This window comes from Zeus faber, assembly GCF_960531495.2.
Source record: "Zeus faber genome assembly, chromosome: 1".
NCBI classification, from domain to species: Eukaryota; Metazoa; Chordata; class Actinopteri; order Zeiformes; family Zeidae; genus Zeus; species Zeus faber.
This window is the reverse complement of record NC_137193.1, coordinates 34,585,863-34,612,917: the sequence shown is the minus strand read 5'-3', so window position 1 is coordinate 34,612,917 and position 27,055 is coordinate 34,585,863. Positions and strand designations below refer to the sequence as shown.

The 27,055-nt window shown below is 43.1% G+C and overlaps 1 protein-coding gene across 1 annotated transcript in view; it reads right to left on the bottom strand.

The window, feature by feature from the left end:
• Window positions 1-21,909, bottom strand: part of LOC307235864 (hippocalcin-like protein 1) — a 34,448-nt gene extending 12,539 nt beyond the window's left edge. The window contains exon 1 of the mRNA XM_080008122.1: window positions 21,550-21,909. The gene's annotated coding sequence lies outside the window, so the exon portion shown is untranslated. The remainder of the gene's footprint in view (window positions 1-21,549) is intronic.
• Window positions 21,910-27,055: the final 5,146 nt, after the last annotated feature.

The following is a 27,055-nucleotide window of genomic DNA, read 5'->3' as shown; positions in this document are numbered from 1 at the left end:
TAACCGATTCAAGACTCGTGCAAGACTTGACCCCAACTTATAATCAGCATAAACCATGCCTCAATTTCTCCATATTAAGAACTTCCTGTTCTTGCATAGTATTACATAATATTGGATATTTACAAATTCCAATAGTTCTAATATTACACTAAGTTAAAGCTCGTCTTCATCATTTTGACATCTTTACGATGTATGTATACGAGTGGTTTGAGGCAATTCTGAATTGATATCTAAAGTAACAAAATCAAGACAATATTGATGGATCCCAAAATTAGAACTTAGAACATGCATACGCATGATGTCAACTGACATTTGTGTGCCGCACTATTCATGAATGAGGCCAAATGAGGCTAATCTAACTACCGTATTTTCCGGACTATAAGCCGCTTCTTTTTTCCTAGGTTTTGAACCATGCGGCTTATACATAGGTGCGGCTATTCTGTGGATTTTTCTTCCACCGTTAGGGGCGCTCTAACCGGAATTAGAATCAAAAATAAGATAGACGAAAAATCAATGCAAAGAAGAATACGCTACTTTTTCTTTAGCAGATAGAACACGGACGATAAATTACCAACTGGTAATTATTTTCAAATCCTCGCCCCTTCATCATGGAACCCACACTAAGAAGTTCGTATGATGCAAGTTGTAAATTGAAGGCCATCGACATCAGTGTGAATCGGGCATTTAAAGCTGCACTCCGGGTTGAGTGGGAGGCTTGGATGACAAGTGGTGAGAAGTCATTCACAAAAACTGGCCGCATGCGAAAAGCATCTTTTTCTGATGTCTGTCAGTGGACCCTAACAGCGTGGAGTGCTGTGAAAAAAATCCACCATCACCAACGGGTTCCGAAAGGCTGGACTGCTACGCAAAGAGAGCGGCGCACCTTCAGAGTCAACTTCACCGGAGGATGACAGCGACACGGAGAGCGAGACTGATGGAGACAGATGTGACGAAGCGCTTCTGAGGCTGTTCAACTCCGACACTGAAGAAGACGACTTCATGGGTTTCAGCGAAGACGATTAAAGTGACTTGTGCTTTCAAACACAGGAGAAATGAAGGTAAATAAATGCCGTTTTTTTTCTCTTGGTTCTGTTCCGTTTTAATCAGCAAAGTTGCTGCCGTGTTAAAAGGCACTGTTCGGAAAGAATCTGTTCAGGTACATACATGTACATTTACAGTTCAAAATCGTTCTGTACATGCAGTTAATATCTAATTTTTCAACATAGATATCTGCGGCTTATAGCCCGGTGCGGCTTGTATATCTCTTTTTTTTTAAATAGAGCGGATGCGGCTTATATACAGGTGCGCTCTATAGTCCGGAAAATACGGTAATTCAATGATTATCATGACTATCCTTGCGATAAGAGGACACAATTGTATAGCACAATATCTGAATTTTGTATCAACGCAATGAAAGATGATTCATGGTGTAAAAACAGTATTTACAGAGGACTGTACCTCTGTCTGTTGAGAGTATGTAGTAACTGTTTTCAGGTTTTAAGCTACTGCTGATGAAAATGGGGAATGGACCGCAAAGAGGGAAGACAAGAATGAGATTGATGAGCATTAAAAGGTCACACAAGTGCAGGAGCAGAGGGCTTAAAAGGCATCTGGCAACAGAAAGAGAGGGAGTGAGCAAGAGAAAGGAGAGATAAAGGTGAAAGAGGCAGAGAGAGAAAGAAAGTTAAGAGTAGACCAGGGATGTCCCATTTGCTGATGGAAGTGGATGAAAAAAGGTAAAAAGAAAATCTGGACATTATCACAACACACTTGCTTTGACCCTGCATGCAGTTAGGGAGGAGGCCTGGGGTGTAGAGGACCTCATTTTAGCAATGCGTCCGTTTAAGGGGCCAAGCTATTTCTACCATCTGGGTCATGCTGATAGAGAGTAATGTCCTGTCAGTCTGTCCAGACCCTGGCCGTTTTGGTCCCTGAAGTTTATTACTGGAGGGGTTTGAGCTGGCAAATGTCCTCACTGTCCTCTCCTCCTTGTCAGCACACCGTGTCCCACCAATGGAGCTTAGTATGCACATCTAGGAGTTACCCGTGGCAGTAGCCAAGACAACCGTACTGAAACGCTCGGGTGACCACTGACCCAGCGTTCAGAAATGCATACAATATATTACATACTACATGTCCATATTATCGCCCATGGGCGATAATATAGCTGTCGTATAGCTGTGCCACTTTCTTTTTCTTTTGAACGAGCTTGGCAATCCTTCCTTCAAAGGAATCCATTTTTCGCTAGCCTTTTGCTCATTTGCTCCGAGTGCTGCAACTCTGGAAAAAACAAGGAGGATGATCCGGAAAAGGAGGTTTACCCGGAACTGGGAAGCCCCCTGCCATGATGCAACAGCATTTCGAACAATCGCGGCTAGAGGGTGTTGTCTTAGCAAGAAGCAGACAAAGGACATAGTTCGCGCCGGGGGCCTGCCCAGAGCTAGAACCCAGATCACCGCGTCAATTTGTTCTTATCTTCCAAAGATGTCTTTTTGGTCAAAATCTTCTACTTCTTTTTAACTATTAACTTTAAGACAAAATGATGTCCCATCAATTTGGGAAAAGGGACAGATCAATTCAGCATCAACCAAAACCTCTAGTACTGCCTTATGAAGATATTATTGGGTACAGTTGGCGCTAGGGTTGCCGCAGTTATCGGTGTTACAGTGTTCAGACCTAGACAGATTACATTACTTGTCCACTGTCGTTTTGCTTTTTTTTTTTTTTAATCAAAATAAAACCCATTTAGTTAATTTTCAAATATCAGCGCTAACTTTAATTAAATTAAAAAAATTCTAATTTGTAAAATTCTAAGCGTGTTATCAATACTTATATATATATATATCAAAAAAAGTGAAAGTGTCTGCTTTGTGCACATACAGGAGGAGAGGAGAGAAGGCTATAGGAGACCTTAGATCAGGTATAGATCGGGAACTGTCGCCCTCCATCTGTAATAAGCAGCCGTGCATAACGGCCCCAGTTGTAAAATGTCCGGTGGTAGCGGTAACACGAGTGTTGTCATGAGTTTATTAACTGGTAGTAAAAATTTCTCACCGTGGCATTCCCAGTTGGCGCTTACTTCACACAGTGTTCATTAGAAAGAACACGACTGATTCCGCACTCTTGGCTCCATATTTATCAGACAGCCATACAGTCATTCTCCGGTGAGGAGGCTTACATAAAGTCTCCTCGCAGCCATAACTTATGAAATATTTACATGGCAGAGCTCATCTGCACAGTCAAGAGTATGAGAAAATCATCTGTGTAGCCAGCAAGTTCACATTCACAGCAGTGATTCCCACTGTCAGTCTTCTCTGTCTTGACATGAGCCCAATAATTGCACTTATATGGTAATTCACCCTGGATAATTGCATAGAATATATGCAAATGTACAACAGAAATGAGCACACGACTTAAATGTGATTATTTTTCAAGCTGAGTCAAAGACAGAAGCAAACGCTTTTGGCCTTTGCACTAACTTAAATCAATCGATAGATAGTCCAATAGTCCGATCCCTCAGACCACATTTGAAGGTGGCATATGGCGGCATTCCTTTGGCAGTGTAAACACCAGTGTGTCCTGGGCCACATTGAAGGTTCACCGACTCAACTGACGTCCCCCACGTAAGTGGAAGTAAGTACTCATTTGCACGCCAATGTGTCATATTAAAGTCTGGTCTGGAAAGTCTCCCCGTTCCAGAACTGAAGGGTTTATTGTTTACAAATAAAGTAATCACACAAAACAGATTTTACTAAATTAAGTCCCATAGCAACAGAAACCAACAGGGAGACGTGCGTGACGCAGCACGGGCCACACGGCTTTTGTTTTGTTCATTCCATTACGCAGTGATCGCAGTCCCTTCCATCTTTTAAAAAAAAGTGTTTCATACAAGTAGGAAACTAACAGAAATAAATAGATCCTCAATGAGAACACTCTGGGGAGGAGTCACAAAGCGATTGCGCGGCTTTTGTGGCCGCTAAACGAGTGCAAATGACAAAGAAAAAGAAAGCAAGAAAAAGCAAGCGTCTAATTCACAAAGCACCCGCAAACGGTGAAATGCACCGCTAACTGCGCTGCCATGCAAATAGAGTCTCAGTGCTCCGGTGATATTTGCGAGTATTTAAATGAGGTATTTTTCATACATTTGGCGCAAAATTGGTCCCTTTCTATGCAAAATGAGGCTTGTTATAAATAGCAGGAAATTCACAAACACTGGCACAAATAGCCACACACAGTTGGAGAGACTATTACTGTCTGCAGAGACCTTGTGAAAAGTGAAGTGCATTTATAAGGGGTGTCACACCCAGACTTTGCAGTGTTCTGTAAATTATATTTTGACATTATTATTATTATTATCATTATTATTATTATTATTAATATTATTACTGTCACAGCATCTGTAACAGGAGAGGCAGCAGTCCATGGTGAAAAGAAAACGCACTCCAAAAGGAACTTGTTGAAACTTTGAATAATTCATTGTACAAAAAAGGTGTTACAAACGGCCCTATATTTCCTGTCTAACTCAAAAGACATTCAAAAACAACAAAAAGTTAGGGGGAATAGCAATAAATTGGTCAAAACTGCATTGAACCACAGATGGCATCGAACCTCATCGTACCATGGACAGCTCCGCAGGCTGCGGCCTCTCCAGTGCAGCGGCCCGGAACTTTAGTAGTCTGTACAGTCTCTACTGTAATTGACAGTAGTCAATACATTTTATTCATGTCATAAATGAACTGTGTGGAAAGAGTATGTTTTAATATAGATTTACTCATACTATTTAAATGTTTTATAGTCACTGCAAATAAACCTAAAAATACTCGGTAAAACCTGGGTCCCCCCGCCGGACAATTATTTTCCAATCCCCTGTCAGGATTTGGCACAGCTCCGGCAAAGCCCCTCCAAGGATTTCCTTACAATTGTACATTTTCATTAAGCTCTTTAAATCAAAATGACTAGTGTCTGACTATTATTTTAGGTTTTATATTTATTTAAGACTGATAATTCGTAAAACAGGCAAGTGTAGAGCAGTGGTGTAAATATGTAATGACTCTCCAATGGAGAGTTAAGTAAAAACAAGTACCCCTGTGTTTCGAGAATAAACTAGAAATTCCGCCCCTGACTTCGGGAGCCGTCAGTAGAGCGAGGCGCAGCGCCACCATTAAGGAGCGTTACAGCGCAGGGAGGGCAAATAAATAATAGATAAATAAATAGATTAATAGACAAACCCGTTGAGGGGCACCCATGCTCCCACGTTTTATGAATAGCACCAGATCTAAAATTGTGTGTGTGTGTGTGTCCTCTGAGGGAGCGATTGGGTCATTCATTGTGTTGTTATTTTAGATGTACTAAGGCTTGCAGTGTGAACGTAGCTTTTTACACTGCCACATGGATCATATCGATCAGACGCAAAACAAGGGCAAATTGCACTCAACAGCAAAACTTTATGGGCGTGTTTGGACTGGCTGATCATTAGCGCTTTTGTGAACCGGACACTAAAACACAGCAGACAGCGGACGCAATTGATGCGCATTTCACGGTGCAATTAGTTGCTACAATCCATTATTTGTGAATTTGCCTCTCTGTTTATATTTGCTTTGACCGGAGAGACCAGAACAGAAATGCGCAGTGGACTGGAGTTGCTCCCATTACGCAGTGAACGGGACAGTCCCTTAACACAAAAAATAGCTTTATACAAGTAGGAATCAAATAAAAATAAATACATCTGTCTATACCGCTGTCTAGAGGATCAGTGGATCCACTGTCCTGAACCGTGGGAGCTATCCGGTTGGGTTCATGTTGGGCTTGTTTTTAAATTAGATAGATAGATAGATAGATAGATAGATAGATAGATAGATTGATAGATAGATAGATAGATACAGTAGATAGATAGATAGGAACACAGGTGGGAAAGGTTGTTTCCTGGGTGCTAAGACCACCTTGCCCCCCCACTCCTCCCCATTCAAGTGTTTTTCTTTTCACTTTCACAGCATCTGCCAACAGGTGACCTTTAGCGAGTATGTAATTCCAGAGCAGGTCAGTCCAAATTCCGCGAGCTTTAATGAGATCCACACAAACGCATGTAGAGGAGTAGCGCGCGCAACTCAAACAGCTGCGCACAGATATTATTTTTGCGAGCGCTTTCACAGCTTTTCACACACGCAGAATATCTCCACTCACGAGAGCCATATTGTAGCCTGCGAGGAGAAAAGCATGCTTTGAGCGCACCCAGAAAGCAAAGGAGCGTGTGACTTATCCCAGAGCGAACAACTACTGTCATTGCTCTCCTGCTCACAAAACTTTCACCTGCTCGCTCGTGGTTTTTCCTTTTGGCAGTAAGTGGGAGGACCCTGTCACCACTGTATCCCTAAATATAATTGGTCAGTGTTTGTCTTTTATGATTGGCCGTTATAACTGATGAGGGATATCAAAGCCGGACAGCCAGGACGAGCCAGGTGAAGTTAATCTGCCGGGTATAAAACATAAATATACATATATATATAACAATATACAACAAACAACAATATATGATATTGATTAAATTTAATATATAAATATATACAGTATATGTTGAATATATATATATAATTAATATATATGATACGCATATATTTTAGACAACCTTATGTACATTTACACACTCACATACATTAAGCGATTGAGCGCACGGTCAGGAAGCATTGAGAGGGGAACAGTGTTTCTTTGTCCTTTCTTGTTTACATGCACCGATACAAAGACAACGGCCAATCATAAAAGATGAGGACTTTGAGCAATTCTATCCGCTCCTTTGGATTCTGCGTGCGCTCAAAGCATGCTTTTCTCCTTGCAGGCTACAATATATTCGGTGCCCGAGAGCTGTGGAAGCGCTCGCCACAATAATATGCGCGCGCGGCTGGTTTGAGTTACACGCGCGGCTCCTCTACGTGCGCGAATCTCGTTTGCACTCGCCGATTTTGGCACTGATATTCCGCCAAACATAACATTATAAAATCCATCGTGTCTCTCTTTGGAACGTGCAGCAGACATACGGTTGGCTGGACCACTGCCGCCCGACAACCATCACCCATCCCCCACACACTGGCTTATTATTTCAGCACTAGCTCAATGACGCAGGACAAAGCCCGAATGGGGGGGATATCCACAAGTTCGTTTCTCTTCTCACAGGAAGGAGACAGCTTGACCTCGAGCATTCAGATCCTAATTGTGGCAAAGTAAATCCTTTTAATGGAAACATTTAGAAGGCGATCCCCCACATAGCTTCGATCCTAGCTTGATAGCCTCCCATCCAAAAGGGAGGGAGACACACTCTCATTGCCCTGTTAAGTTGTCAATCGAAAGGCCAATCCAACCGACAGGAAAAGTGCCACTTGGAGATGGATGTACGTAACTGCACAAGTACATCCCTGTCTAACAATACATGTTTTTTAAACAAAGACGTTGCACTTCAAAGATGAATATTACAAGTTTGGGGTGATGATTTGTTCAATACTGCCTCTGATAGCTCAATATTACAATGTCACTTTGTCTGTTTTCACTGTTTCCTTGGGATAAAGAAACCATGACAACCGGAGAGAAAGCGGGATTTGAAACTGAACTTGCAAACCATCTAGGACCACCTGGCAGTATTCTTAAATTAGTTCCGGCAAGCCCCAAAAATTGGTGACCTTGGTCAAGCCTATCAGCAGTGGTTGATATTATGTGTTCGATCAAAAGAGACAGAGCCAACTGGAATAGTTAAACGGGCTGATACTGAGGCATTCTGAGGCTGCGAGCTCTGTGTATTATGAGCTAAGAGCCCCTGTTCCAAATCTGTTCAGCTCCATCTGAAGCAAAACACAAGCGACCATGCGCTTGGGGCATTCCTCAATATTAAAAGCACTGAGACAACCGCACCTGTCCCAGCAGACGCCAACAAAAATAGTTGAAAACTATAGAACAATGATAGAACAAAACTTTTCATAAAGGCAGCAACTCCAGGAACCAGAAATACCAATAGAGTACCATTCAAATATTGAATTTTATGAAAACCTTACAATTCAAGGCGTATTTGTGAGAGGCCAGAAATCAATTTGTTGCCCTTGGAAAGAAACAAATTCAGTTCCAGTACACTGAAGAAGGATTATTGTTTAGCGCATCACAACCCATAATCTCAGCCCTAATGTAAATCAATTTGGCCCATAGTCACATCCATATCGCAGTGGTATAGATGTCAGATAATCCAGTTGATGAAGGATTAGATCCAGATTAGACTCATTTTCAACAACCAACATTTACATGCATGAGGGCTGGCACACACAAGCTGTTAAATGGAGCAAAAAAACAGAGAATATTGGCAGGCCTTTTTTTTTAAACGCCAAAACAAATTTGGGCTCCCGCCCTCACATCTAGTCGCTTAAACTGAAGGAGAATACGGATATGGTTGTAAACTTAGCCGGCAATTGATTAACAGAGATCAAGGTACCCAGCATCTCCCACCCCCCCTACCCTCTCATTTTGCCCTATCACTTTTCTTGGCCTGTATGCTCCTCCATCAGCCCTCACACTCAAGCACCCCCCGGCCCCTCTCCTGTCCCCAGTGTCACTTTTGTCGGTTTTTTAACAGGATGCTGATCTTCGTTAAATGCTGTGGGCCGTGCCTGCCCACCAGCCTGCCAGCCTACAACCAGAGTCTGCTCTCAGTTGCTCCCCTGGTATCACTGTTCCAGATCTCTCCATTCCACACAGCCTGCCAAGGTACCAACTGGTAATGGAGGGGGGCCTGTCAAGTTTGGCCCGCTGCCTGTCCACCTACCTACTCGTTGGCTGCCCTTCATTAGTAAACTGCCCAAAATAATTTAGTTTAGGAGCTTCCTATTGTGTTTCTTGGGGATTTTAAAGTGGGTGCGGCCTAAAACAGGTGCCTCGATTTTGGCTAACCTTCCCAACAGGCTGGGAAAAGGTAAAAAATAAAAGCAAAAGGGGTTCATTGAGGATGAGAGCAGTCAAATTCTCACCTTCTGACAAACTGGCTGCTTTATATTTATGTAACAGCCAGATACAAGGGGACTCAACCATTCATTGAGCTTGTGAATAAGCATAGCATACACTGGCAATAACTTTTATTTATTTGTATTATTTATTTTATTGTTTTTTGGAAAAAGGCACCGTGGACAGCAAAGTTATATAAATATAGCTCACATTATGAAGCATCCAAGAACACAGCTTATCTAACTTCCACCAATTGTTTTTTCTCGAGTTTGATCAAGAGGACAAATTGGACAATAACACTATCTGGACGTCCCGGTGTAAATCCCAGTGTAAAGCACATGTGGGACGAGCATGAAACATACACATGAAAAGCTCTGTCACTCAAAATGTGTTACCCTGCACAAGTTAGGAATTCCATACACACCATTTATACAGCATCCATCATCTGAAATTCTGGAATTTGGTTTCATTTGACTGTCTTGGGTAAGTCAAATAAACTCTAAGATGTTTCAGATTTACTACTGCGCTGCTTCTCTCCTTGCTCTCTGAAGAGTCTAAAAAGTGTGTATGTTTGGGGAGCTTCCAGGCCTCCAGGGTGACGGGCTTTCGAAATACAGAGAGTATTTTAACTGTTATGTCCAACTGCATCATGCCGCACAGAGACACACACACACACACACACACACACACACACACACACACACACACACACACACACACACACACACACACACACACACACAGACAATCAGCACACGCATATGCACATACCCTCCCCTTGATGGAGAGGGTAATTATTCTCCCAGCATCAACTTCCTCCCTCTTTTGCCGGGGCGGGGGATACACAATATTAAGTATTCAGGTCAAGGAGAAACTAACTGGCTAACCAATAAAAGACTTGTAGTTAGAAGTGATGGGAGAGAGGCCTGTGTTTGGATCAGGAATTAGCACATTAATAGTCAGTTGTCAAAAAGACACACACAAGAAAGTGCATGCGCAAATTCTCCAATAATCCATTATCAGCCAAGGAAGGAACTGCTGTGGTGGAGATAGTGAGAGAGAGAGGGAGCGAGAGTGAGAGAGAGAAAGTTTGATTACGTGAAGATAAGGGAAAGTGCAGCTCGGAAGGGCAGAAGGGCAGAAGGGCAGAAGGGCAGCATGGGGCTACGGGAGGTTGCAGTGCTTCAGTATGTTCCAGCTGCTTGCTGACGCACACACGTCAACACAAACACACACGCACGCATGGCAAGGTTACAACCCCTACCCCAATTCTGTCATTTTTCCACTTTCCCCCCCACCATTTTGCTCTCTTTTTTTGGAACTCGTACTCTCTCAGCACTGAATGAAAAACAAAATAAAGGGCAGGACTCTCTGACGCAGCAGTCGGTGTTTTAATTTATAGTGGAATTTTGAGTGTTTGAGGGCAAGGTAGGAGTGTGTATGGATTGTTATTGTGTGAATTGTACCTTAGTGCGGTGAACTGAAATTGACATTTGATAGTATTTCCCTGCACTGAATATGAGCTGCTGCTGTAATGTTTAAAACAAAGAATTTAGCCACCCTGACTGCAAAAATTTATCTTGTGGTATCTTTTGCTACATCCCTAGGAGAAACTGACTCGCGATGAATGCGATTGATCACTTCAAAAGAGAATAATACATTTTTTACACCAAAATGTGTGGGTATACCCAGGTTTTTTGAATGCGGGGAAGCCTACTAGACGCCTAGAAGCAACATGGAGTATCCACGCCCGCATTTGTGCACCGGCAACAGCACACGCACAATGCACGCACCAGTCCTTCAGCGGTGGGGAGCGGAGACGCTACTCCAGTTCGGAGACGAGCTTGGGGCGGGTGGTGCTGGAGTGTCTCACCGGCAGGAGTGTGGGGTTTTCCACTTTGGTCCCCATAGAGCACTCCCCACACTCAAAACAATTCATGATCCCACATGTAGGAAAAAAGTCCATAAATTCTGATTTTGATTTTGGATTCTAAATGGGATATGAAATGATGGACTAATACATGGATATTCCTGTCTATATACGTGTCATCACCCAAAATTTGCGTGTCTACCCGGGTGTCCTGTTTCCATCAGAGCCGATGGGAGCTGGAGCCGATAAAAACCTGTGTCTATTGCAGGGTAATTTGTCCCAACTTACCCACTAATGACAAATGCCAGATGTTAGCGGGTGTTACTGAGTTTTTGGCACAGTGGGAAAGGGGTAAAAGAGTGACAGTATGACACTACACTATAAGAGCGTGGGGATGTGTGTGGGTGGATGTGGGTTGTGGATGTGTGTTGGGGTAGTACAGAGGGAACAAAGACTAAATGATACATATGAGACTTCAAAATGGCCCCAAACATTTCCAAATAAGGCCACATATCCAGTCTCATACAGTGTGTGGGGGATAAAGATCCTTTTTTTTATAAGCTTGGGAAACAATCAAACTCCCAAAGATTTCAGGAAGGGGGAATGATTGGAATGAACGGAAAACGCATGCCGGCAAACCACATTACAGCCGTCTCCTGCCCCATTTCCTGTAACTGTGAAGTGAACATGGGCCCTAAAAATACACCGTCACCCCCCCCCCCCCCCCCTCCATACCACGTCAAGAAGGATAAAGGACCAGCTCAGCGAGAATTTACCCTTCATTAGTTATCATGTCTCACCTATCGGAGGGGATGGGGCCAGTATCCCGCAATGCATCCCCTCTTCAGCTTGTACAGAAAAAATGACAATGTCGACAATATATGTGTGGGGTGTGTGTGTTTGTGTGTGTGTGCAGTGATCACACATTCAGACATCACTCTGCATGGCTATTTCGTTTTTCAACCCCACCGTAATAAACACACACACACAACACATATTTCTCCTGCAGGCTGAGTTGTAGTATTCACACATTTGCAATGCGTGCAAGTGCCGCCTCTCTCTCTCTCTCTCTCTCTCTCTCTCTCTCTCTCAGAGAGGTGCATCTTGCATGGCAGCACACAGCATGGCACTCACAACAGATTATAAAGCAGCCAGTCTGTCAATGCCAATGATGAGACGCCACGCAAAGTGCAGGATATACAGTACATTGCACAGTCAAGCATCTTTTCAATCAACTTTCGGCTGGCCAGAGGAATACCAGGGCATTTGCATTTTATTGTGTGGGAATACGAACTTAACAGGCTCTTCCCTGGCTTACCATGATTGGGTATGCTGAGTATGCTTAGCCGTGGAACTGACTGTGGTACGAAAGCAACTTTCGTCCGACATTGCTGTAAGCAAAATGCCAATGAATACTATTGCCAATGTATTTATGACCTGTACAGGCAAAAGGCCACATAAGACCAGGAATAACATTAACAAGGCTCAAATTTTAGGCGACCTTGTTGTGATGAGTGGGTTGACTCATGACCTGCAGGTCCCACAGGTATGCTGTGCACAAAATTGTTTTGAGATTGCCAAAACATATCTAGGACATATTTGCGGTTTCAACTGCTGCGTAACAGACTTGTCTGATAATGGAGGTTAAAATGAGATGTATATTAAAGAAAAAAAAAGTCAAAAGGTATAGTACACAGTATTATTATATTATTTTATATAACTGTGGTGTCAGCAGGCTGGGTGTTCAACAGAGGGTATTCATATTGGATACAAAAACCCAGAACCTACTGCTGGAACAAAAGTATCCCAACCTAAGAAGATTTGTCTTGAACTTCACAGCACTTTTTGGATCAACCTAGTTGTGTGAGTCTGCTTTCTCTCATATGAAAATCATCAAATCAAAGCACAGGTCCAAAATTGACGGATGACCACCTTGTTGTCTGCCTGAGGCTTGCAACCAGCTTCTACTGCCCCGACTACGAGAAGCTGCCTCCTCCCTTATGTTGTTTTTTTTTTCTTCCTCCGCTCTTGTCTTGCAGTTCGTCTTTGGTGTGAATGTCTCCCTCCTGGTCTCCCTGGTTTCTGTGTCACCCAGCTGTTGTCTGTTGTCTGTCTGTGACCCCTATGTGTATTTATTTCCTTGCCCCAGTGTGTCTTACTGCTAGTTTGCCATTTCTACTATGTGTGATGTTATCCTGCTCCTTTGAGTACACACTTTAAATTTCTGTATTCTCACTTCCTCTGTTTTTAAACTCTTAGTAGATTTCTCAGTTCACCAAACCTTGCCTCTGTTTTCCGTGGTTGACTCTTGTCAGTTAGATCTCGGCAGAATGGAAACTTTAAAAGTAGATCTTGGTTCAAAAAAGGTTGGGCACCCCTTCTGTATCGCATTGAATCCAAGACAGAATTAATCTACGAGTGGACATCCAATTTCCAACCTGCGATGCCGATCTTTAATAATAATCATCGATACACTTACAATAACTCTGTCCTTTGAATGGCCGGTGAAATTTCAAGAGTACAACACTTTGTTTTGCATTTATGGTCGCAACTAACTCCCCTTCAAAGGGCAACCTTACAATTTTTTTGATCAACTAATAAACAAATCATTATTGCTTCGCCAAGAGGGGGATATTCACCACAACAACAATAAGGGATTTAAACAAAACAAATCAACGAAAATCTGATCAGTTATGACATACGGCATCTTCTAATGACATCCAACAAGAAATGAGAAAAAAGAAAAAAGCAGGGTGTTCACGGGTGTATGTGAGGCAGATGCTGACAGTGTCTGTGTGCATTATGTGTAAACGCAGGATTGTTCCCTGATTGATGCATACAAGTATCCTTATGCCTCAGAGCGGCAGAAAAGGCAACCACAGCCATACAGACAACTTACAAAAAAACAAAAAAGGCTTCTCTGCCTTTGCAGTGTTTGACTGCAGATATTACAACATATGCAGTCATTATTACAGCTGCTTGTAAATGCATCCCTGCCCCGCCGGGTGCCAAATCGATTTTTCTATTTCTGATTTGCTCTCCATTACTAGGTCAGAGGCTCCTTGAAAAAGCACTCCCACGGCAATACAGTGGTCCAAATTGACACCCACAGACTTGTCAGATGGAAACGTGTTTGTACATTTCTGTTTGTTTTTTTAATCATTATTATTTATCTGATCCCTATAACAAGGTTTCTTCATCCACCAAAGTTAGCACTGAGGATAGATTCGCGAGGAGATACAGCCTGGTCATTCTATGGTCATTCTACCATAAAACACTTTCCAACATCCCAATTCTCCTCAGGCAATTGGAGTGGCAGCTAAGATTGAGAAAACGCCTTGAGGCACGGAAAGAAAACCATTTTTTGTCATCAGTTTCTCTGCCGTTCCTGTTTGTTGTTTTCCAGGGAGGGGAGAGAGGCACAGAGTTAGGGAGCGGGGGAGAGAGAAAAGGAACAGATTGTAAACCAGCGCAGAGTAAAATGAAAGCAAAGAGAGCACGGCAGGCACAAATTCAAGGAGGGAGATAAAGGGGGGAGAAGGGGCTCTAATGATCGAGTGGGAGAAGTATAGCAAGAAATGAGGAGGAGGTGGGAGGAAGAAAAAGCATGCCAGTCTGCAAAAAAAAAAATCTTAACACGGGAGTGTTTGTCTGAAGGAGAGGCGATATTTAGGCTGGGCTTACGTGATGAAAAGAGCGGAGGAAGGAACAGTCAGGGCCCTTTTGAGATATCATCTTTCGGCAAAGGGATTGGAAAGGGTGCAGCGAGTGTGCTCTCTGCCTCATCAGTTGAGATCCGTAGACTTGTTAAAGCTAAAACAGTTAAACGCACACACATTTCACTCCCCCTGAGTAAATTAAAAAAAAAAAACACGCAGAGATTTGGAGGTAATTGGCTGACATTTCTGCCTTTAAATGGCTAGAGTGGGTGCACCATGAAGAGACGAGATGGGAGAGGAAGAGAGGAGAGATGACAAAGAAGAAAAGTGAAGTTACAGACATCTTTCTAATTCGGCTGTGATGCAAGCAAGCAAAAAAAATAGCTCTTTTGATCAAGCCAACAAAGAAAAATAAAGTGGATGATGAAAACTGGATTTTCGATAGCGATGGGCTTGTTGCTATTAATGAGTTTTTCAACCAGATAAGAGGTCGATCGCAATAGTGAATGTAATGTGTTGAGGCTATCATGATATCTAGACAACTTGACACTCCTTTGATATGTGGGCCAAATTTGCGTTCACATTTGCGTTTTTTATTTGAACTAAACTAATTAAAACTAAGTAGATATGTTACATAATGTAAGACAAAATAAATAAAATATATGAATATTTATAAAATAATGACTTTATTCACATTAATTTTGGATGTCACCATTTCACTATCAAAACATCTCTCTTTTTATTAAAGAATTGCATGCTTTTTTTTATACTTTGCAAACTCTATATAAGGGAATTTTATAATTTTAAATCTCAGTTTTTAAGACTCTCATTAAAGGAAAATGGTAAATGTCACGGTTAATGTAAATGGTAAAATAATCGCCATTGTACTGGTTGTCTGGTCATCTGACGGCCGTTAGGGGGTTGGATCCGACTGTCTGATGCATTTTTGGACTCTCCAGCTCTCCAACTCCTCTCCAGTTTATCAAGACACTATTTACCCATAAAACTATTTTAAACTCAAATTGAGATTTTTTTTTTTATATCCCATGATGCTTTAGAACGAAAAAAGGACTAGCAAGACTGTGCAGCATATTAGACAGCGGTAGTAATGGTACATTGCATTTATCTAGGAAGTTGGAGCTGGGAATGACACACCCGAGTTGCCGGAAAGTTGGAAAACCAAGATGGACGCCTCCTTTGTTGTGCATGCTGTTTCGTAATACAGACAACTACAGAACAAATATGGGTTCGGGGAATGGAGTGCACCTCTGGGGGTTCACGAACATGTACATGTGTACGTCCAAATAGACTTGTAAATAAATTAAAAAAAACTTGTTAACATTGCAGCCGTTACTACAGCTTTCGCTTATTGTTGATGCGTGTGGCAGACGTCTTGGATTTTGAGGTTGGGGTGGGTGAGGATTTTCCGACTTTCCGAGTCAGACCAGTAGTCAAAAACCGGGCCTCAAATAAATGCCGGGTGCATGGCATTCACGAACAAATACAAGCGTGCCTAAAGTAAAGACCCGGGGCAAAACTGATCGGACATTGCAAACAAAGCAAATGAAACCAGTATGTTTTTAATTGTAGATGTATTGAATTTACTCATTTCCTACTGCTGCGTATCAGATCGCAGATCACTTCGTGGGGCAAATGCCCTCTGAGTATTGCCACTCTCTCAAGCAGAAGTGGTGCATTCAAGGCAAACTCAGAAAACTGTTATTCCCCGTAAGCTCCCACCATAGTGTGACTTTTAGGTTAGCTACTAGCTTTCTTTTTTCACCATACACGTGTTTGCATGGCATGGCACCCAGAAGGAGGTTTGATTTCAAATTCACACTAAAGTATGAAATATAGTTACTAAACAGAGGGAATTTGATATAAAAGTATAATATAAGCCTGCTTCCAATAAAGCTACCCTCTGCAGTTGAGGTAAATAAAGGCCCCCGGTCAGTATTTGTGGAAATGTGGCCCTCTCAGTCGATGAAGTTGAGTACCTCTGATCTAATATGTCTGAAATGAGGCCAAGTCCTGCACAGTGTACCACAAAAGACACAAAATCTCCTCCCAGAAGGTATACAATAAAGAACGACTCCACGGATCATATTCCTGGTGAGCAGACGGATAACTATATAAACCATTGTTATTGTCGTCATCATGATCACAGTCATAATGGAGCATAATGATGTATTTGTTGATCAGTGTTTCCCAATGACAATAGTCCGCTAATATGAAGCCAGGTCACAACATGGAAAAGGATAAGTATGACCATTACCGCTTCCTTCCAATAACTGACACACTACAGTTTACCATTTAAGTATATCTGTTGCTATACTGTCTTGTTTGTGTGTACTGATTAGAAACAATGGTCCAACGTTGCACATCGAGACAGATGAGTTCCAAGGCTACTCCGATTCAAAGGTCTCACTTGCTCCCCTCCAAACAACAGAGAATAGTCTATTCATGTGTATGTGTTGTGTGTGTGTGTGTGTGTGTGTGTGTGTGTGTGTATGTGTATACAGTATATATGTCCCACCATCCTTGACTTACAACTGACCTGCCTCTGTGGTAATGGACAGAAACCTTAATTCAAAGTGACTTTCAAGCCATTTACATTGCTAATGTATTCCAAGTTGACATGCGGTCAGGCCTCACATACCGCCAAGAGCTCCTCCTCTCGAACCAAGGTTGGTTATGAATACCGCTGGGTTTTTACGGAATGACCTGGCCTTATGACATAGAAATAATAACAGAATATATGACGCTCGACTGGAGACATGGCCAAAATTAGCATTTAATAGAGTAAGGACCGATAATGGAACCCTTTTTTTATCCCTCTGTTCCCTGCTAATGTCTCTCTAACACTCTCTTTCATTTTCTTCCTTTTTATTCAACTCCATTCTGCCAGGCAATTACCTTTTGTAACCTCTATTATTCCCTGAGTCAACAGTGTCCGGAGACCACTGGCAATTCTTTGCATGTTTCTGCCAGATTTTGTAATTGAAAAAATGAAAATTATAATAATCCCAATATTTTTATTCTCAATCTCGAAATAAAATAGACACGATCATTCCGACAAATTACTCTGCAGATCTGTTCATTTCCGCATTCGGCAAATTGCAGCAGAAAGCCAATCAGTTTGGACAATCTATAGCTGACCTTTTACCCCTAACCAATCACGCTCGCCGATATAGAAATAAGCCCCGCCTCCTCTCCCCTGGACGTGTTGCGCTTGTAAACACAGTAGACGTTCACACAGAGCAGCGACAGAGTGCAGCGCCCAGAACTCAGAGGAGAAGCTCAAAGATGATGTAATGTGACAACAGGGACACATCAGCCATAGTTTGGTGGTTTATCTTGGATATTTCAGTTCGACCCAAGGCAGACGGTAAATATCCATTGTGTAAAATATGTCGAAGAGACGTCAACACCACAAACTTTATTATTTATTTCAACCTACTTACCATGTTTATTGTATTTGATTTGATCAAAATTGTATTTAAGTTAAATGTTTATTAAAGCATCTGCACTAGTTACTCATTGTTCACAATGGGAAATAATTTGATATATTTTATTTCTATTAGTAATATTCATAATATTTATTTGATTATTTTTAAATGGCGTTAACTGACAGGACTTATGTAATTTTGAATATTCAATAAAAAAAAAATCCAAATCTACATGCATTCATGATTTCATTCTTTATATAGCCTGCCTATCAATTGTTTTAAGCTCGATAAACACAGACGACAACTGACCGGAATCCCTCCCATTTGTCCGGGACCTTGAAATCTTCCAGGACACATGGACCGGCACCAATTTTTTCTAACGGAAACTCTGGTTTCTGCATACGTAACTTGTTTTTTTGTGTGTGTGTGTGTGTGTGTGTGTGTGTGTGTGTGTGTGTGTGTGTGTGTGTGTGTCTCGCGACTGACAGAGAGATGTTGCTGCTCCACCATCCGTTTAATCTTCTTATGTAACAACTAGACTAGCATTAGCACGTGCGGGCTAAATACAGGCGCTAAGAAATAGTCAACAGCAAAGCAAGCAACAATGACAGTGAGATGCTAGTGGCCTACTATATTAAGATTGTGGGACAGATGAAAATGAAGAACTGGTTTCCTCAAATAACATACATCAACTACAAATCAATGAGCCCTTCACCCCAGTGTACACAGCACTCTCATTAACCTGAGGTGAGATCTAACAATGGGCACATTATTAGCATTCTCATCATTGCATTTGATTTATTTATTTGCCTTGTAAATAACAAGTCGAGAATGGTCAATGTGCCTTTAGACCTATAACCATTACTCAACTGCAAATTAATACTTGGTGATCTCCAGTGCAAAATCCTCTCTTTCATTTCCCTATTCCCAAACCCGGATAGAAAGGAGTTGAATGCATTCAATTGCAGGCATGCAATGCCTGTGTTGTTATCAGCCTGCCAATTGGTATCATCGGCAAAGAACATTTTTTATTTGTCTCATGCCACACACCACAACTAGGGGTGCAAAGGATCACAAAAAAATCACGGTTTGGACCTAAAGCAAGCAACTTTTGTCCATGGCCTTAAATGAAAACAAAACTCAAGATGACTTATGTTTGCATAAAATCTTAAAATTTATACTTTCTTCCTATAAACATGGTAGTGAATGAAAAAAACAATTTGATCCGCACCCAGTAACTGAATTAAATTCCGGTATCATGTTCAATTTCTCACATTTATAACAAACTATATTTCATGAATATCGATTCAGGATTACACAAGTTACAGTCAATTTTATAGAGAAGTCTGCATCTGTCAATACACATACATATATGTTCGTATGTTGTTTACTAGCTGATCTTGACCGCTCAAATATGGCAGACAAGCAGATGCATAGCGTAACGCATATTTGCTTCAAGGTATGTCTTAAAGTAGCAGCAACATAGCGTAACGAACCATAAACCAATCACTGCGCTTCAGAGTAAAACACAGCACGCATCTGTCTTTATCTACTTTTCACTGCAACTCTGCATTGAGATTTATGGAATTATAAACATAAAAAAAAAGGGAACAGCGGCAGTAAAACTGTATTTCAGTATGATGGTTAATTTTGCAATTAATCGAAGGTTCACATGTGTGCCGTATTGTGGGGGGTGATTACACTACGTTTCGTTACACCACTAACCACAACACATGCACCCATGCGGCGACGGTGACCAACACACACGCTTTCAATGGTGGCCAGTGAATCTTGTTCTCTGCATTTAACCTGTCTCAGCTTGTCCTTCATCTGGGGGCAGCCAGGAGCATACAGTGACGTGCCCGAGAACCAACTCCAAATGTCGATTGCTGGTTAGACAACAATCTTCTGCATGTTTTGGTGGGGGTCCTTGCCAATGTTATATGGAGGAAACACCATGTGAGCACAGGGAGAATATGCAAACTCCACACAGAAAGGCCCCTCATCTGGAGATAACCTACCTGAGCACGGTTCCAACAGTGCCCCAGGTGGGAATGGAACCCAGAAGCTTCTTGCTGTGAGGCAGCAGTGCAAGCACTGTGCCACCGCAAGATTACTCTTCCTTTAATCGGATGTTGCTTAATGTCTGATAAGGATAGAATTACAGTAGAAAGTGGCACATATGAGGTTAAATATGCTGCCCTCTGTTGGCAAGAAACATAAACAAACAACTTTTTTTTCCTCCAACGTGGATGAAATTTTACAGTACATATTTTGCACTGGACAGGTGATGCACTATTTAACAGAACAGGGACTAGTAAAGTGTCACTAAGCAGACTGTGGAGACTGTTAGAATAATGTAGGACAACCATTGGTTATCAGATTATTATAGTATTACTACCTGATAGAGGGAAAGTAGCTTACCCCCTGACCCACTCAGAGTTTCTGCTACCATGAACAATAGCTATATAACCATGATAGGACCATGACAGAACCACAAAAGAACCATAACACAACCATGGAAAATCCACAACAAAACCCTGATAGAACTATGACAGAACCATGGCAGAGTAGCAACACAAATAAGACAGAGCCACGGAAGCATGGCCGAACCATGGAAGAAGCATGGCAGTGATACAACCACTGTACAACCACGATACAAACACCACACTAACACAATATAAACACTTTACAGCTATGCAGCTAGGAATTAAGACAGAACCATGGAATGAGCATGACAAGACGCGTGATTCAAAGCACCAAACAAACACGACATAAACACGATACAGCCAGTGACAGTGTTACAACCACAACACAACCATAGTAGAACGACAACTAACACAACCACGGCGGGGCCATAGTAGAACCAGGACAAAACCGTCACACAACCACGACAAAACCACGGTAGAACCACAACTAACACAACCATGACAGAGCCATGAAAAACCAGGACAGAACCACGACACAGCTACGACAGGACCACGGTAGTAGCATGACATACGCGCGATACAACCACAACAGGACGACATAAGCAGGGTGCAACCATGACAGAACCACCCTCTCTGTGGTCGAGGCGGGGGGAGGAGGAGGAGGAGGAGGAGGGAGGATCTAGCGAACCACCATGGGCACCCGCATCTCCACCGTGTCCGAAATTGAGGGCATCGTCTTCCCACACTTCATTCATAAATAAAAACCCGCAGCACGTACCTGCTTTAGAGAGCTACGGGGAACTGTTGTTGTTTTGGTGACGAGGGATCTGGCGCTGAAAGGATGTTCTGGAGCGGGGCGCACGAAGCAGCACCATGTGCATTGTGCAAGTAATGGAATAAAACGAGCGGAGATCTCGCGCCTCGTTGTTTATTTCGCCATCGAGTAAACACGCGCGCGGGTTTCTGGGTAAAGATGGGCACGCGGCGCCGGCCACGTCCGACGTCCGGATGAAACAAACAAAAAACAAACAAAACAAACAAACAAAAAAAAAACAAACAAAAAAAAAACAACAACAATAGCCACACCAAACGATTGACCCGGCTCGGCGGCGCGGCGCGGCGTGGCGTTGGAGGAACGCCGAGTGAGCTTTCGAGGCGCTCCTTCCCTTCCCTACCTTCTTCGACGCGAGAGGAGGCGCCGTCTGGGAGACAGATGCTCGTCACGACCCCCCCACCTCCACCCCCACCCCACCGGGGCAGCCGGGCTGCGGGACAGCTGGGACCGAGCCGCCGCGGAGCAGCGTGGGACCGGCCTGGGCTACTGCCGTGCCGCGGAGCCTCGGAACACCATGTTAAGGCGCGTCCACACGAGGCTGGAGGAGGTAGTGATGGACGGACGAGAGGCGGGCTGGGATGGAAGGGGGGGGGGGGGGTAACGAAAAAAACCCCAAAGCTAAAACCCTGTTTCTCGCTCGCTCTCCCTCTCTCGCTCTCTCTCTGGCTCTCTCCCTCGCACGCTCTCTCCCTCTCTCCCCCTCTCGGGCCGTTTCTGTCTCCACTCTACGCGCCGCTGGAGTGGATTTAAAGAGGCAGAGGAGGGGGGGGGGTGGTGCTGCTGGGATTACGTGGTAGCAGTTTAATTAGATAGCGCTTCTCCTATTGGTTCTCTGCCCCCTCCCCCTTCTGCTCTCCCACTCTCTCTCTCTCTCTCTCTCTCTCGCTCTCTCGGCCTCTCCCTGCCTCTCTGCGTCGGTATGAGGCTCTCGCTTTCTCTTTCTCGCTCTCTCCCAATATCTCTCTCCCTCTTTATCCTCAGGCCTCTCTCTCTCCTCCCCTCCAACTGGATGGATGTATGGGTTTATGGATGGATTTGTCGGTCTCTCCTCACTCTCCTCTTGATGGAATAACCCCCAATATACTCTCTCTCTCTCACACACACACACACACACACACACACACACACACACATACACACATACATCAGGTGGCTCCAGAAGTAGACATCGGATGAAGGCGGTCACACCTCGCAGAACTTTGGAGCAGTAATGGCACCTGGGCCGTGGCTCAGGTGCCTGGATGAGTCATGGGCACAGGTCCATTGAGACTAAAGTTAGAAAGAACATTAACCAGAATACAGCTGGCAGGATGAGTATTCTACAAAAAATGAATTCTTATCTAAATTAACCTAAAGCCCCGTTCACACAGACTTAATTGGTATTTAGTCTCACCAGTGTTTACACACATCACAGCGGGCCCAGTGCTGGTTGACTGAATTGATTTGGAAGGCAGAGCAAAATGAAAGGAGCCATTTAAAGAGGTTGGCAGGAACAGTGTTTTGGGGTATGACTGCATCTTTGAGACTGTGCCTGTTACTCGCCAAAGGATCTCACCTGCCATTCGCACGGTGGTTATACACTCTGCATCCTTACATTGTGTATCTGTGTCTATATGAATTACAATCACAATTACAAGATCAGTCTTTGGAATTGGGATTCAGGGGTATCCTAGCAGTGGTCGTTCAGATCAGATCAAACAGTTTGAAAAGCAATGCAGCGGTCTGATTTCATCATCATAGGAAATATTCCAATTTCCTACAGTTGTAAAATAATAATAATAATAATAATAATAATAATATCTTAAATTTAGATTAAGGGAGAGAGGAACAAACAAAACAAAGGGATAGCTAAACTAACTAAAACTAACTAATGGGGAAAGGCCATGGTGAAAAGGCGGGTCTTGAGGGTTGTCTTGAAAGTGTCCAGGGTCGGGGCGTTACAGATTACAGGAGGGAGAGAGTTCCAGAGGGTGGGGGCTGCCACGCTGAAGGCTCTGTCCCCAAAAGTTCGTAGTCTGGTACGGGGGATGGACAGCAAACCCATGTCTGAAGACCATTGGATCCGGGATGGAGTGTGCTGGTGGAGGAGGTCGGGCAGGTATTGGGGGGCGAGTGCGTGAAGGGATTTGTATGTGAGGAGGAGGAGGAGGAGTTTGTAGGAGATGCAGAACTTGACCGGGAGCCAGTGGAGGTGGATGAGGGTGGGGGTGATGTGCTGCCAGGGCTTGGTGTGAGTGATAACCCTGGCAGCTGAGTTCTGCACATACTGAAGCCTGTCCAGGGCGTTGCTGGAAACCCCGGACAGGAGTCCATGACATTAGTCCAACCGGGAGGTGATGAAAGCATGGATTAGGGTTTCTGCCACGGAGTCTGAGAGTGAGGGACGGAGACAGGACAAGTTTTTGAGGTGATAGAAGGCGGACTTGGTGATGGATTTGATGTACGACTGAAAGGAGAGGGTAGAGTCCAGGATAACACCCATGTTGTGGACCTCGGGAGATGTTTTGATGGAACAGCCGTCGAGGAGGAGGAGGAGATCGCCAACCTTCCGGAGCAGCGGCTTTGGGACCACAACCATGAGCTCTGACTTTTTGCTGTTGAGTTTGAGTAGGTTAGTTGTCATCCAGATTTTTATGGCATGGAGGCAGTTGACCAGAGACTGTGGTGGGAGCTGAGTGGATGGTGAGGTGCTGAGATAAAGCTGTGTATTATCAGCGTAGCAGTGAAAGTTAGCATGTTGAGGGACGCCTTGAGGGACGCCATGGATGACTGAGGTATGGGGTGAGGAGGAGCGTTGATGTTGACAAATTGAGTTCTGTTTGATAGATATTATTGAAACCATGAGAGAGCTTTACCGGTGATGCCAAGGAGGTCAGATAGGCATTTGAGGAAGATTGTGTGGGAAACCGTGTCAATGGCAGCGGAGAGGTCCAGGAGGATGAGGATACTGATGTTACCGGAGTCTGCAGCGAGGAGGTCGTTGATGATCTTGATTTGGGCGGTCTCTGTGCTGTGGTGTGCTCTGTAGGATTTTGAAACTGGGGAGAACTGTACCAGATGCTAGGGAGGAGTTGATTATGTCTGTGATGGAGGGGCAGAGGGTAGGAAGGCAGGCTTTCACCAATACCGTTGGCATAGGGTCCAGGGAACAGGTGGAGGCTTTGGCTTTGGTCACCAACCTCGAGACTAGTGAAGCATCCACTAGGGAGAAGGAAGAGAGAGAGCATTGGGGGTGGAGGGGGGCAGCTGAGGGCACACTGCAAGTGTCTGGGACACGTTGGGAGATAAGGGGGCAGGGACCAGGAGTTGTTGGTGAATGGTGTCCACTTTAGCCTGGAAAAAGTCAACAATAACAAACAATACAGAATACACATCAAAGCAGCATACTCAAATGGCTCATTGTTATGAAAATTCCTAGGAACATCCTGGCCATCTGCACGTACTCCCAAAATATCCATCTTGTGATGTCGCACAAGCTGACACGGGCTATGAAGCTGGAGAATTATCACACATTTAATACAAGATCCTATGCTTTATATATAGCATATAAAGTATCAATTATTACAGTTTCTATCACAAGCATCAATTATTGTTTTTTTCATCACAGTCTGTTCCTAATGGAACAACACCAAAGTCAGAAAATCCCATAAGAATTTAACACTATCCTGTGAGTCCTGTCTAATCGGGAAACACATAAAAACCTTTGTGTAATGAAAAAACAAAACCTAGACAGAGTTCTAAGGACATCTTCACCTAAGATTGGCCAAACCTTTCTACCCATTCATGACTAGGGAAAAGTAAAAGACCAAACAAGGTTCTCTACACTATCCTATGACAACACACTTAGGAAAAACCCAAGTTGCTCTAAGAGAAAAATCCTGTGTAAAGCCATTATACAATTCTAACTACAAAACAAAAAAAATCATCATGAATCTGATTATGAAATGAACAAATGCATGGGGAGTTTACACAAATACACAATGATATGCAGAAATAATGGGATTAAGGAATGGTTATCACTTAATTATTATTATTATCACAAAACTTATCCTGTGAATATGATGACCAACACATTGTAATTAGTAGCGGCCGTTGTTTAAGTCCTGCCATTGGACTGTTTGCCATGGTTGATCGATCAGCAGGACGATGGTTGAGGTGATGAGGAAACGATCATACAGACGTGACCAATCTTTTCCTGTTGACAAGGCGTTGTACTTTTCAAGTACAGGTCTTTGATCCTCTTTGGGGGAGAAAGAGGTCACTCGTACGGCAAAAAGCAACGTATAGTCGCGGTAATTCTTCTTTTTTTTGTTGTTGTTGTTGTCAGTCAGTTTGCATTACAATAACAGGATAAAACAAGAGCATAAACACATTTACAGGGATATAATTCAATGACAAATTATGAATAAGTATTAATATACTGTATGTATTAATATAGTAATATATTTTTATATGCGTGAATCGACGCAGACAAGGCTCTCCATCTGCCCTGATTGCGTATTCGCATTGAACAGCCAAATCCGATTAGACTGACAAAATTCTAAGTCGGGTGCAGCCCTAGCAATAATTAATAATAATCTGACACACACAAAAGAAATGCCCCTTGCACGCGGTGCGCAAAGCTGAAGTGACGAGCGGGTGTTGACTCAGCAGAGCAACTGAAAAGTTTCTCCAGTCCTTGATCATAAGATGGAAGACAGTCAATGATGATAACTAAACAATGATTATTGTGTTTATATTTTATATCCTCTTGCGGCCGCCTGCGTGAGCGCCTCGTGTCGTTTATGCACATTTTAGTGTTTATGGAGCTTATAGAGCTTATTGTGCGTAATCATCAGGTGTCATGACATTTCACTGCATAAATGTATCAATGTATGTATATGTATGTGACAAATAAATTTGAACTTAACTCCTGTAACTCACCAGTAAAAAAATGAAGCCCAAGAATCAAGCCAAGATTCAGCTCTTTCTCCGGAAGTACCGGAGTTCAACTTCTCAACCTGCAAACAAAATTCAAAGACATGTTTTGGGGACCTCAGAGACCGATATTAACTTGCTGAATAGGAGTATAATAGGTCCCCTTTACTCGCCATGCATCCTCGTCCCCGTCCTTCTCTCACCTCTGTGTTGTTGCTGCTGCAGAGAGACAGGCACAAACATCTGACTCAGCTTGTACTTATTTCATTAGATGATCTGAACTCCCTCTCTCTTTCTGTCTAACTCTCTTTCTGTCCTGTGAATGAGGACACTGATTTGATTAAATTACCCCGAACCCACCCCCATCCCCCCTCTCTTTGTGTTTCTCTACTGCTGTTCAGTTTGTGTACCATTGGCACTTTCCCTTTCTCTAAGCTAGTGTTCACCACCGCTGTTGCACTTTCGCTGCTCTTGCGTAACGGCGCGGGCGTGTCATGTTGCATTTTTTTTCCCTCTCTTCTCTCTTCTCTCTTCCCTAGGCGTGCTGGTCACCGTGGGAAACAACGGCCCAGAAAGCTGACCTTCATTCAAGTATTTTCGAATACCCTCTCCCTCCGCAGGGAGGTCGTTGTTGGACCTATATAACCTTTATTCTCAAGTAGGCTGGTGTGCTGGACTACCCTTTTTAATTTGTGAAGCATAAGCTCATTGTCTGCATTGTATACTGTATGTCAAGTCAAGTTTATTTCTGTAATCCTTCATTACAGTAACAGTGTCAGAGGCAGGGCAGCCCCTGCCATGCATAACATCCAGAAATGGAAAGAGTTTTGGTATGTCTTTTCCCCTTAAAATTAAAAAAATTAAAAAAATAATAAATAAAATTAAAATAAATTAAAAATAAAATAACATTTCCAGAGGGGGCATGCCCC